This window comes from Amblyomma americanum, chromosome 8 (assembly GCF_052857255.1).
Source record: "Amblyomma americanum isolate KBUSLIRL-KWMA chromosome 8, ASM5285725v1, whole genome shotgun sequence".
Taxonomy (NCBI): Eukaryota; Metazoa; Arthropoda; class Arachnida; order Ixodida; family Ixodidae; genus Amblyomma; species Amblyomma americanum.
This window is the reverse complement of record NC_135504.1, coordinates 24,105,408-24,116,057: the sequence shown is the minus strand read 5'-3', so window position 1 is coordinate 24,116,057 and position 10,650 is coordinate 24,105,408. Positions and strand designations below refer to the sequence as shown.

At 49.3% G+C, this 10,650-nt stretch overlaps 1 pseudogene; it reads left to right on the top strand.

Moving 5' to 3' along the window:
* The first annotated feature begins 4,292 nt into the window (after positions 1–4,292).
* LOC144100146 (very long chain fatty acid elongase 6 pseudogene) lies at positions 4,293–5,669 on the top strand (annotated as a pseudogene).
* The last annotated feature ends 4,981 nt before the right edge of the window (positions 5,670–10,650 follow it).

The window sequence follows — 10,650 nt, the reverse complement described above, 5'->3', positions numbered from 1 at the left end:
GTACATAAATTGCCATCTCGTTGGGGCTTGGCTTACTGCTGTCGAGTTTACTGGGGCGGGATAACTGATGTCGTACCTAATAGTATCGGTCCTACTGCTGTTGGCATATTGGTGTTTGCCATGATGTACGAGGAAAACGCATGGTTCTTGAGTTGTTCTCGGATTTGCACAACTGTAGCCACGTATAATTCGCGGTACGAGCCGGCACAATATTTCTCTTCTTAACTCGCCTTGCGGTATTTGTATAATAATAATAATAATAATAATAATAATAATAATAATAATAATAATAATAATAATAATAATAATAATAATAATAATAATAATAATAATAATAATAACCTGTTTTGGGGGAAAGGAATTGGCGCAGTATCTGTCTCATATATCGTTGGACACCTGAACCGCGCCGTAAGGGAAGGGATAAAGGAGGGAGTGAAAGAAGGAAGGAAGAAAGAGGTGCCGTAGTTGGGGGTGGGGGGGCTTCGGAATAATTTAGACCACCTGGAGATCTTCAACGTGCACATTAATGTGCAGCCTTGCACATTTCCAACTAATCCGCCTAATGTACAGACATACTATATACAGTGGTTGCCTGACACTGTAACACTCATCTAATTGACCTTCGGCGAACGAATTACGCGATTTGGATGCGTTCCACGAAACGATCGCATCTACACTGATGCGCATCGCATCCAAGGGAAATGCATTGGCGAACATATTTCCCCCTCGGTAAGAGCACAGCTTTTTACTCGGATGTCAACCGGAACTTCACATTACATATAATCTTGTCAAACTTACTGAAAAATAAATCTAAAATTTCGGGCTTTGTTTTGATTGTTTCGTGTCATTGCCCTGCTCAGTCACGGTCACTCGTTCTTACACGCTCGTGTACATTTGCACATTTCACAAATATTGATACGAGGTAAGAGACGTACGGATAAGAGCGGCGAACATTGAGAACAGTCAGCTGCACATTTTTGGCTTACATTCATCGACCTACTGCTTGGACGGGAAGCTTGGCGATGCGCGAGAACCGCGCAGTACGATAAACTCCAGTGCTAATCGCGCTTTTGCAAAACATATTCACCCGCCGCGGTGGCTCAGTGGTTAGGGCGCTCGAACACTGATCCGCAGTTCCCGGGTTCGAACCCGACCGCGGCGGCAGCGTTTTTATGGAGGAAAAACGCTAAGGCGCCCGTGTGCTGTGCGATGTCAGTGCACGTTAAAGATCCCCAGGTGGTCGAAATTATTCCGGAGCCCTCCACTACGGACCTATTTGTTCCTCTCTTCTTTCACTCCCTCCTTTATTCCTTCCCTTACGGCGCGGTTCAGGTGCCCAACGATATATGAGACAGATACTGCGCCATTTCCTTTCCACCAAAACCAATTATTATTATTATTAAAACATATTCAGAAGCCGGCCGAAGGTGAACTGCGAAGATGTGAAGGCGATACACGTGATCTCGGCGATGTATGCACAGATACATGCAGTAACTCTTATGATAAAGTGCATTGCGATTCGCGCTTGGCTGCCCAGTTTCGCTATCGCACCACACCGGAGACTGGATTGCGTTGTTGAAGTGTTAACTGAAAATCGACCCGTGCGTGCAATCAGCAGCGCTTCTTTTCTGATTGCCTCCTTAGAGCGCAAAATATTACATATTTCACTAACAGAGACCTCGGATCCAGAGCTGCAAGTTTGGTGTTTGGTTTGCTTTAGTTTATGGGGGTTTAACGTCCCAAATCGACTCAGGCTATGAGAGACTCCGTAATGAAGGGCTCCGGAAATTTCGACCACCTGGGGTTCTTTTACGTGCACTGACATCGCACAGAACACGGGCCTCTAGAAAGAGCTGCAAGTGTAAAAATTATAAACTAAAGGAACAAATGCATAACTGGACTACATTTAAAATGGATACTGCTCCCTCTTTCAATTTTTGCGTCTTGTATCAATTATTAATGCGAAATCATTAGCTGGCTAGGTTGACGCCGGAGGTGTCCGCAAAATGTGTCGCATGAAGTTGGTCCCCTATGACGTCACTGGGGTAATAATAATAATAATTGGTTTTTGGAGGGAAAGGAAATGGCGCAGTATCTGTCTCATATATCGTTGGACACCTGAACCGCGCCGTAAGGGAAGGGTAAAGGAGGGAGTGAAAGAAGAAAGGAAGAGAAAGGTGCCGTAGTGGAGGGCTCCGGAATAATTTCGACCACCTGGGGGATCTTTAACGTGCACTGACATCGCACAGCACACGGGCGCCTTAGCGTTTTTGTTCAACAATTCCGATAGTGATAATCGGTAATAGGGATGATGATGATGATGATGATGATGATAGGGGTGATGATATTATTGATGATGACAGCGATAGCAAACAAAAGGTCGTGGGTACGACTCCCCTGAAGGTCATGGATTCGAGTCCTGCAGAGGCAGTGGATTCGAGCCTCGTGAAGGTCGTGGGTTCGAATACTGTGAAGTTCGTGGGAAACGAAAAAGGGAGGGAGAAAGAGAGGAAATGGAAATGCCTTCGCATTTCCGCTCTTAAGCAGACAAGTGCAACCCTGTAAGTTTTTCTCCTTAGTTCCCGGTACGACAAGAAAGAATATCCCATTAAGTCTTAAGGAAAGGAAAAAGCGACCGCCCCTTAGTGAGCTTCTCTGAGGATAAATTGAGCGACAGATATTAGAGAGTTTTTGCACCGCCGTACGGCAGACACTCCCGCCCGGCAAATGCCGGTAGGCAAGCACGGCAACGTTACATTGTTCCAGCGCGAAGACACTGGCTTTCGCCGACGCGCCATCTTGTGTTCTGCGCATGCGCAACAGTGTATTGCACCAAGTTGACGGAAACAGGGGGCAACAGAAAGACAACAAACACGTTTCAACAGTACTGTGCGTTGGTTTTCGGTCGTCACTGCGTTCAATTTTCTGGAGCAATAATGCATTGAAGTATTAGCCGCACTGTGCTAAAATTCTCCGGTGCTGAATGCAACCTCCTATTATCCCTTCCCTTACGGCGCGGTGGAGGTGTCCGCTGATATGTGAGACCGATACTGCGCCATTTCCTTTCCCCAACAACCAATTTTCGATTTTCAATGCAACGTCGTCTGTGCCGTTGCGGGGCTCCCTCTATAAGCGGAGGCGTGAACGGCGCAAGCATCAGTTATCGCCGCTGTGCACAGAAGACGCGAAAAGTCCGGCTTTAGTGGGTAGAGTTATTAGTAGCGGGTAGAGTCACTGGAAGCTTTGCCAGTGACTCTAGTTGCGGGGTTAGCGGTGCCATTACACTTTCCTTCCAGGTGAAAATTGAAAATTGGTTTTTGAGGAAAGGAAAAAAGGGGCAGTATCCGTCTCACACCTCAGTGGACACCTTAATCACCACTTAAAGGAAGGGATAACGGAGAGTAATAATAATAATAATTGGTTTTTGGGGAAAGGAAATGGCGCAGTATCTGTCTCATATATCTTTGGACACCTGAACCGCGCCGTAAGGGAAGGGATAAAGGAGGGAGTGAAAGAATAAAGGAAGAATTGGTGCCGTAGTGGAGGGCTCCGGAATAATTAGGACCACCTGGGGATCTTTAACGTGCACTGACATCGCACAGCACACGGACGCCTTAGCGTTTTTCCTCCATAAAAACGCAGCCGCCGCGGTCGGGTTCGAACGCGGGAACTCCGGATCAGTAGTCGAGCGCCCTAACCACTGAGCCACCGCGGCGGGGTAACGGAGAGGGTGAGATAAGAAATGAAAGAATGAAAGAAATGAAAGATAAGAGTGAAAGAAAGGAAGAAAGAGGTGCCGTAGTGGATGGCTTCGGAGTAATTTCGACCACCTTGTGATCTTTAACGTGCACTGACATCGCACAGCGCACGGACGCCTTGTGCGTTCCGCCTCCATCGAACTGTCTTTCTTTTAGCTCCCACCTCACTGCCCTCCCTCACGGTGCGACTGAGGTGTCCACCAAGAAGTGAGACATTTACTGCGTCTTTCATTTTCTGATAAACAACCTCCTCCGGCAGCTCCGAGTAGAAAAGGCAAGCTACGACAGCGCCACCTGGACACTGAAGGTTTCCTCACGTGCATTTGGCCCCAGGCTCAGAAGAAGGCAGCACGCAGCGCAGCGACCACGTCGGTTCATTCGGCCGCCTCCAGCCACAGCTGATATAAGTGCACGTCAGTAGCCTTCTCGCCTGCGCCGCTAACGCAAGTCCCACCCCTTCGTTCCAGCCTGCTTCTTGTACACGCCGCACACAAGGAGTTTCTTGTTGCCGTGTTGTGTGGTAGCACTGACGGAAGTGCCGTGCTTGACAGCGTCTCGTGCAGCCCCAGCCGCACCATGGCTACCGTCGACGTAGAGGTCCCGCTGAACGCGCTCAACATCAAGCCCAGCTACTCTTTCGAGTTCGACTTCGAAGTCAACTTCGACAAGGACCAGAACAGGCTGTGGATGAACCGCAACTGGCACACCTCCGTCTACTGGGTGGGCCTGTACATGCTGGTGGTGTTCGGCGGCCAGGCCTACATGGCGCAGCGGCCGGCGTTCGAGCTGACACGGTCGCTGCAGGCCTGGAACGTTCTGCTGTCCGCCTTCAGCGTGGTTGGCGCCTGCCGCACCATCCCCAAGCTGGTCCACGTGCTCCGCGAGTTCGGCTTTTCCCACTCGGTGTGCAACAACTCGTACATCGAGCACGACCGCGTCTCGGGCTTCTGGACCTGGATGTTCGTGCTGAGCAAGGTGCCCGAGCTGGGCGACACGGTGTTCATCATCCTGCGCAAGAGGGAGCTCATCTTCCTCCACTGGTACCACCACGTCACGGTGCTCGTGTTCTCCTGGTACTTCTACCAGCAGCACATCGCGCCCGCGCGCTGGTACGTGGTCATGAACTACGTGGTCCACTCGCTCATGTACTCCTACTTCGCGCTGCGCTCGTTCGGCGTCCGCATGCCGCGCTGGACCGGAGTCTGCGTCACCTCGCTCCAGATCGTCCAGATGCTGGTGGGCGCCTACGTCACCGGCCTGGGCTTCTTCACCTACAAGCGTGGCGGTGAATCGTGCGCCATCTCGGAGCGCACCGCGCTGCTCGCCATGTTCATGTATACGTCCTACTTGGTGCTCTTCGCGGTCTTCTTCCACGGTGCTTACCTCAAGCCCAAGCGTATGCGAAGGCCGGCTGAGAAGCCGGACTGAACGGACACCCTCCGTTGCCGGTGTGCGAAGACCAGAGGAGAGTTGTTTGGCGATTTACCTGTTTTCACCTTGTCGCACACCTGCGGGGACTGCCGATGGACTGATTCCAGTCGAATAGCTTACGATTTTGCTTGAGCGGGGGTTTTGTGTTCCACGTTTGGTGGTGTCTTTTAGTCTCGCTTGCATCCTAACGTCACGTTTTTCTGGGAGTCCTAATTCCGCATTGTTTATTTCTGTTCTGACCCTGGCACAAGCCACCACCTACTCCCTATGAATTTGGCAATATTTTTCTTCTAGCGTGTTTGGTATTCCGACTATTTCTAAAGTAATGACTTGTTTGGTTACCGAGTAAACCAGTGTTCCATATAAAGCGTCGTCTTGTGCGTTAGTACTAACAGGAACCAGCGTCCATAATGCTGTTTTAGCGGATCATAGTCCCTTTATGCAAACTGTACTTTCCAGAGCACAGATTCACTCATAGAATTATCCATATTTATGTACCTAATGCGATTGAAAGGCTTGGAAGTATTCCGCTACGATGCTAGATTACTTAAAGGTAGCAGTAGTGGTAGTTAGCATGTCCATTTTATCCGGCTGTTAGCCCTCGAAAAGAACCGATTGTGAGAGATTCAATAAACGAACATGCTGTTTTAACCTGCAAGGTGACAGTGTGCCAAGTCATTTCTGCTACTGTTTTGGCGGTGAACAAATTTCAGCACCTCTCTAGATAACAAACACTATGGCCAATAGGCGAACACGGACGTTTTTGGTCATGACATACTACGTCGCCTAAGCAGATGTCGTTCAACCTACAGCTTGGTCGCGCGTGTGTGTACAATGCGCCTTGCACTGTTGACTGATGAAGCCTCTGGACCGGCGAACCGGGTCTTTGAGGCTGGCACTGTCATCTCTATGCATGGGTTGCTCTGTGCCTGCAGTCTGCGCTCCAAGACAGCATGCTAATGTAATGACACTTGTTTCTCCGTTTCAATGAACGCCGGTCTGTGAGCTCCACTGTCGCTTCGTTGGGGTGGGATGCAACTACGGAGCTCACCGGCCGGCGTTCAATGAAACTGTGTCTCTTCGTGTCGGCGTTCCCACACCGGTGTGTCCGTAGAGGACATGCTTTGGGACGCCAATGCGAAGGAGCATCTGCCTCGCCTTTCTTTGTTTTAAAGCGAAAGCTGCAATAGCTTTGTAGAAGCCATTTAGTAAAAGCAATTTAGGGGGTACAATGGTAGCCGTGTGAAGCGTTACGCGTAACACTTTACATGGACAATACCGCCACATACCCCAAAGCGCGACTGACATGTCCTCTACCTTGAGCCGGAGTACTTGGGTTCGAACCCACCGAAGCGGTCGCGTTTCGATGGAGACGAAACGCAAAAGGCTCCCGTATGCTGTTCGTGCGAGACGAGGACGCTGCTGCTCTGCCACAACACCGACTACCCGGGTTTGAACCCGACCGCGGCGGCCGCGTTTCGATGGAGGCGAAGCGTAAAGGCACCCGTGTGCTCTCCGGTGTCAGTGCATGTTAAAGATCCCCAGGCGGTTGACTGGATTGGAAAGCGTTTATTGCCAGCACTGAGCCAATAGTGTGCACTGTACTAGATGGCTTCGAGCCCATGGCTCTAGGCGGCCTTGTGAGCCCACTCAGTGGCCCGGACTTGCGTCAACAGTCTGAGCAGGCCAGTATAGCCTCCCACCGCTCTAGAGAAGGGACTGGTAGTAGGTCCGCCGGTGGCGGCTCCTATTTGCAGCTGCATAGAATGTGGTCGTATAGGGCTATCTCGTCGCATTGTTTGCAAGTCGGATTGTATTGCATTGGATACATCAGTGATAGTCTCGACGGGCTAAAGAAGGCTCGCGTCTAGACCCGATGCCACGTTACCTCCTGCCTTTTGTCGAGCTTCTTGTCTAGTGGCGTATAGATCCTCCTTTCCAGATTAGACTGATTGGTGTAGTCGTGAAAAGGTATGAATGCATCTCTCGTGAAATTCGGGGACTCAATCCGGCTCACTGTTCGGCTGATCAAACCTCGAGCTACACTGTGAGACAACTCGTTTCCCTGTACCCCGAGTGTTTCGGCACACACAGTTCGACCTCTCTTTGGTCCCAGTCTTGATGTCTTAGGTTTCGTTCTGCCTCATGGAAGATCATACCCTGCGCGAAATTCTTTATAGCAAAATTGCTCCGGAGCCCTCCACTACGGCACCTCTCCCTTTCTCCGTTCACTCCCTCTTTTATCCCTTTCCTTACTTTGCGGTTCAAGTGTCGGCCGAGATGTGAGACAGTGACAGCGCCATTTCCTTTCCTCAAAAACCGATTTTCATTTTTATGTCCACTACTTGACGCCATTGCATGACGTTAGTCTTGTGGGGGCCGGGTGTCGGAGTTCAAAGCCCGGCTCCGTAGCTCCTACGTCGGTTCTCTTCCCTATGACGCCCTCGGTAGAGCCAAGCTCGGAGTAGCTTTTTGTCGGGAGCTGGGGCAAAGCAGATAGAGCCACACCCTACCAATACGAAGCGACCTTGGGCCGAGGTTCGCCATGCTCCGTAATTTGGGACGCAGCGTCCAGGTTTTATGCATTAGGCGATATGGGCTGAATTGCGCCTTGGGTAGCTGTTAAAGAAGCCTAGTTTGGTTTGGTTTGTGCGGCTCATTTCGTTTGATTGACTGGTGGAGCGGACACGTATTCTAGAGGCCCGTGCACTGTGCGATGTCAGTGCACATTAGTGAACCCCAGGTGGGCGGAATTTGCGGAGCCCTTCACTACTGCGTCACTCATAGCCGGAGTCGCTTTGGGACGTTACCCCCCCCCCCCCCCCCCCCCATAAACCATAAACCAAAAAAATACAGGATTGCGCTTCAGTCTGCTTAAGAGCAAATATGTGTGTGTGGCTTGTTTCTTTACTTCGTCCTTTTCAACTGTTTCACTCCATTGCGTAAATGAGAGCAATGGACCCATGTTGTAAAGTTGTATACAGCTGCGGGACAGCTCGCCGCTTCACATTTCATGCTCAGTGCGTATCGGACTTCTTTTCCAGCGGTCGGGGCCGTTGAAACCGGATGCAAGGCCATGACGCCGCCACGCGTAATTACACTTCCCATCCTCCTTGCTCCTTTGCCGTCCCAAAGCTGAGCCACGGCCCAACGAACTACGTGCACTGTAGCCTGGGTTACGTCCACAGCAGGTCCAATCGTAAAAGAAAGAATCTGCGTGAGCGGTAAACCTATACGGGTCATTCCGGGCGTAACGTGTAGTCGGGCTCATGTTTTCACCACATAGCATTAGTACCCCTATGTCGGAAAAAAATTTTCCAGCGTTGGCGACCGTTTGAAACCTCGCACCCGGAGCGACCGGTTGGTCCGGCCGCTTCAAAATTTTACGTGGGCCACCTACGTCGCGTGACTTTCTGGCGTCATCAAAACCTGCCCACCGGATTGTAACTGGCTACCGTATCAGTTAAACTAATGATCGGTTACGAAAGATCGCTCGGGAAGAGCAACTTGGGCCGCAAAAACCCGACAGGTGGCAGCACCTTCCGTCGCAAGACGGTGGCGCATCGCTTAACCGATGCACCACTGCGCCAGGCGGGGTATGAGTGCTCCCAGGGGTCTATGAATGTTAAGCAGGGACTTGCCAATTCCGCATATATAGGCATTAACCCATTAACGATATCGTGACATACTCTTAAGGCGAAGCTTAAGCGTTCCCTCCTGTGATTTTTTTTTAAGGGGGAGGGGGGGGGGGGGGGCGGGTTCTCAGCTCGAAGATTAACACTGTGCTATGTCGCACTGCGATGGCCTGTTTGAACGTAGTGTGCAGTGGATAAATCATATTTACATATGGTTTTGTGCATTTGTTCAATTTTACATTTGCCTTCTAAGAAAAATTACGAGCGGATTTTATGCGTGTCGCCAGACGCATGCTATTTGGGATTCGCTCGCAATATAGATAGATAGATTGTTACCAGGAACAAAGAAAAGGAAAGTGCACAGGCCTGCTCACTGGCTCAAGCCGAGCCACAAAGGCTACCACGTGCAGATATAAGGAGAGTTGAAAGATGGGATAGAAAGACAGGATAGTAAAGACGCGCTAAAGACAAGGCCGATCCCGGAGGTAGTGCAATACCGGGCCAACCGGTGGCGGGAGTGAAGCATCCTTCAAACTCTCCGGCACATTTTCAAAAATAAGTCCAATTGGACCCGTAACAGATACTCTACGGGATCCGGACATTCGCTGCGTGCTCTTTCAGAGCCTGATATTTCCCATGTCGCCACATGCGAGCAAGTCATCCTGCACAGTAGTCAACCAAAGGCAGCAGTTACACGCGAACACTATGGGGAAAATAAGAAACGAATGCAGTGCGCACAACCCACAACTATAACAACTTTTTCCGGTGACGAGCATACACAATCTATAACTGCAAAAATGCAGTGGTGGTAGTGGTTGTTTATTAAAATAATAGTAAAAAGGAAGGAAAAGATTTTTGCTAGCCCCGGCATCTGTCATCGATACTGAAGCACCTGAGCTGGGGCAGCGGAAATAAAGGGTAGCAGGCAGAAAGGAGAAATGAAATGAAATAGGTGAGAGGACAGGAAGAGAGGATAAGGGGGAGAAGTAAAGCACGAAACAAATATCGAGAACAAATATATCGTGGGTGTACAGAGCCTTGTGTAATATTTACGCACTTAAAAAGCAAGATTACACCTTTACTTTTTGTGTCGTGCACGTAGGAAAGTGTTTTCATGAGGGACAACCAACACGAACTTTTCTTCGCCTTTTATCGATGTTTCAAATAATCCTCAGAGACATTTGTCACCGTAGTCTATCGTCGCCTGTACCCCTGAATAAGTGCAGTAAGCTGGACGGTTCAATTAAGGAGGGACGCAGTAGTTATAACTTTTTTTCTTATTGATGCTTAAAAATGTAACCACATTTGGTAGACATAAGAAGTTTTTTATACATAATTCAGAATTACATTTATTTTAAGCGAGCTGCTATATAGTTGCTGGGTAAGTACATTAACACACTCGTACAGTCAACCCGAGGCGTTAAGAAACTGCCCAAGTTTATTATGTTAGCACGGTCATGCTCAAAAAGCCTTGCTCTGCGCAATAAAGCTCTCAGCTATTTTTTTTTTTGCATGCCCAATACATACGACAATAAAAGTTCAACTCGCGCCTATTTAATGAAAACGTTTCCTACAGAAATAATTTTAGAAACTTATCGCTTGTGCGAACAGACGAAGATCTCTTTTCTAGAGCTCAATAAATGATTTTCCGACGCGAAGCACTCGAGAGCTTCACTGCCCTCCTCAACGTCTCAGCTTTCATGCGCAAAAAAAAAAAATCACTCTAATCTCTTTCGTTGCGAAATGGTGGAGGGACGAATGATAGCAATCAAAGTAAAAGCGAAAGCGGAGAAATTCGACGTGAAGTCTTCTTTCTCTCATTTGCC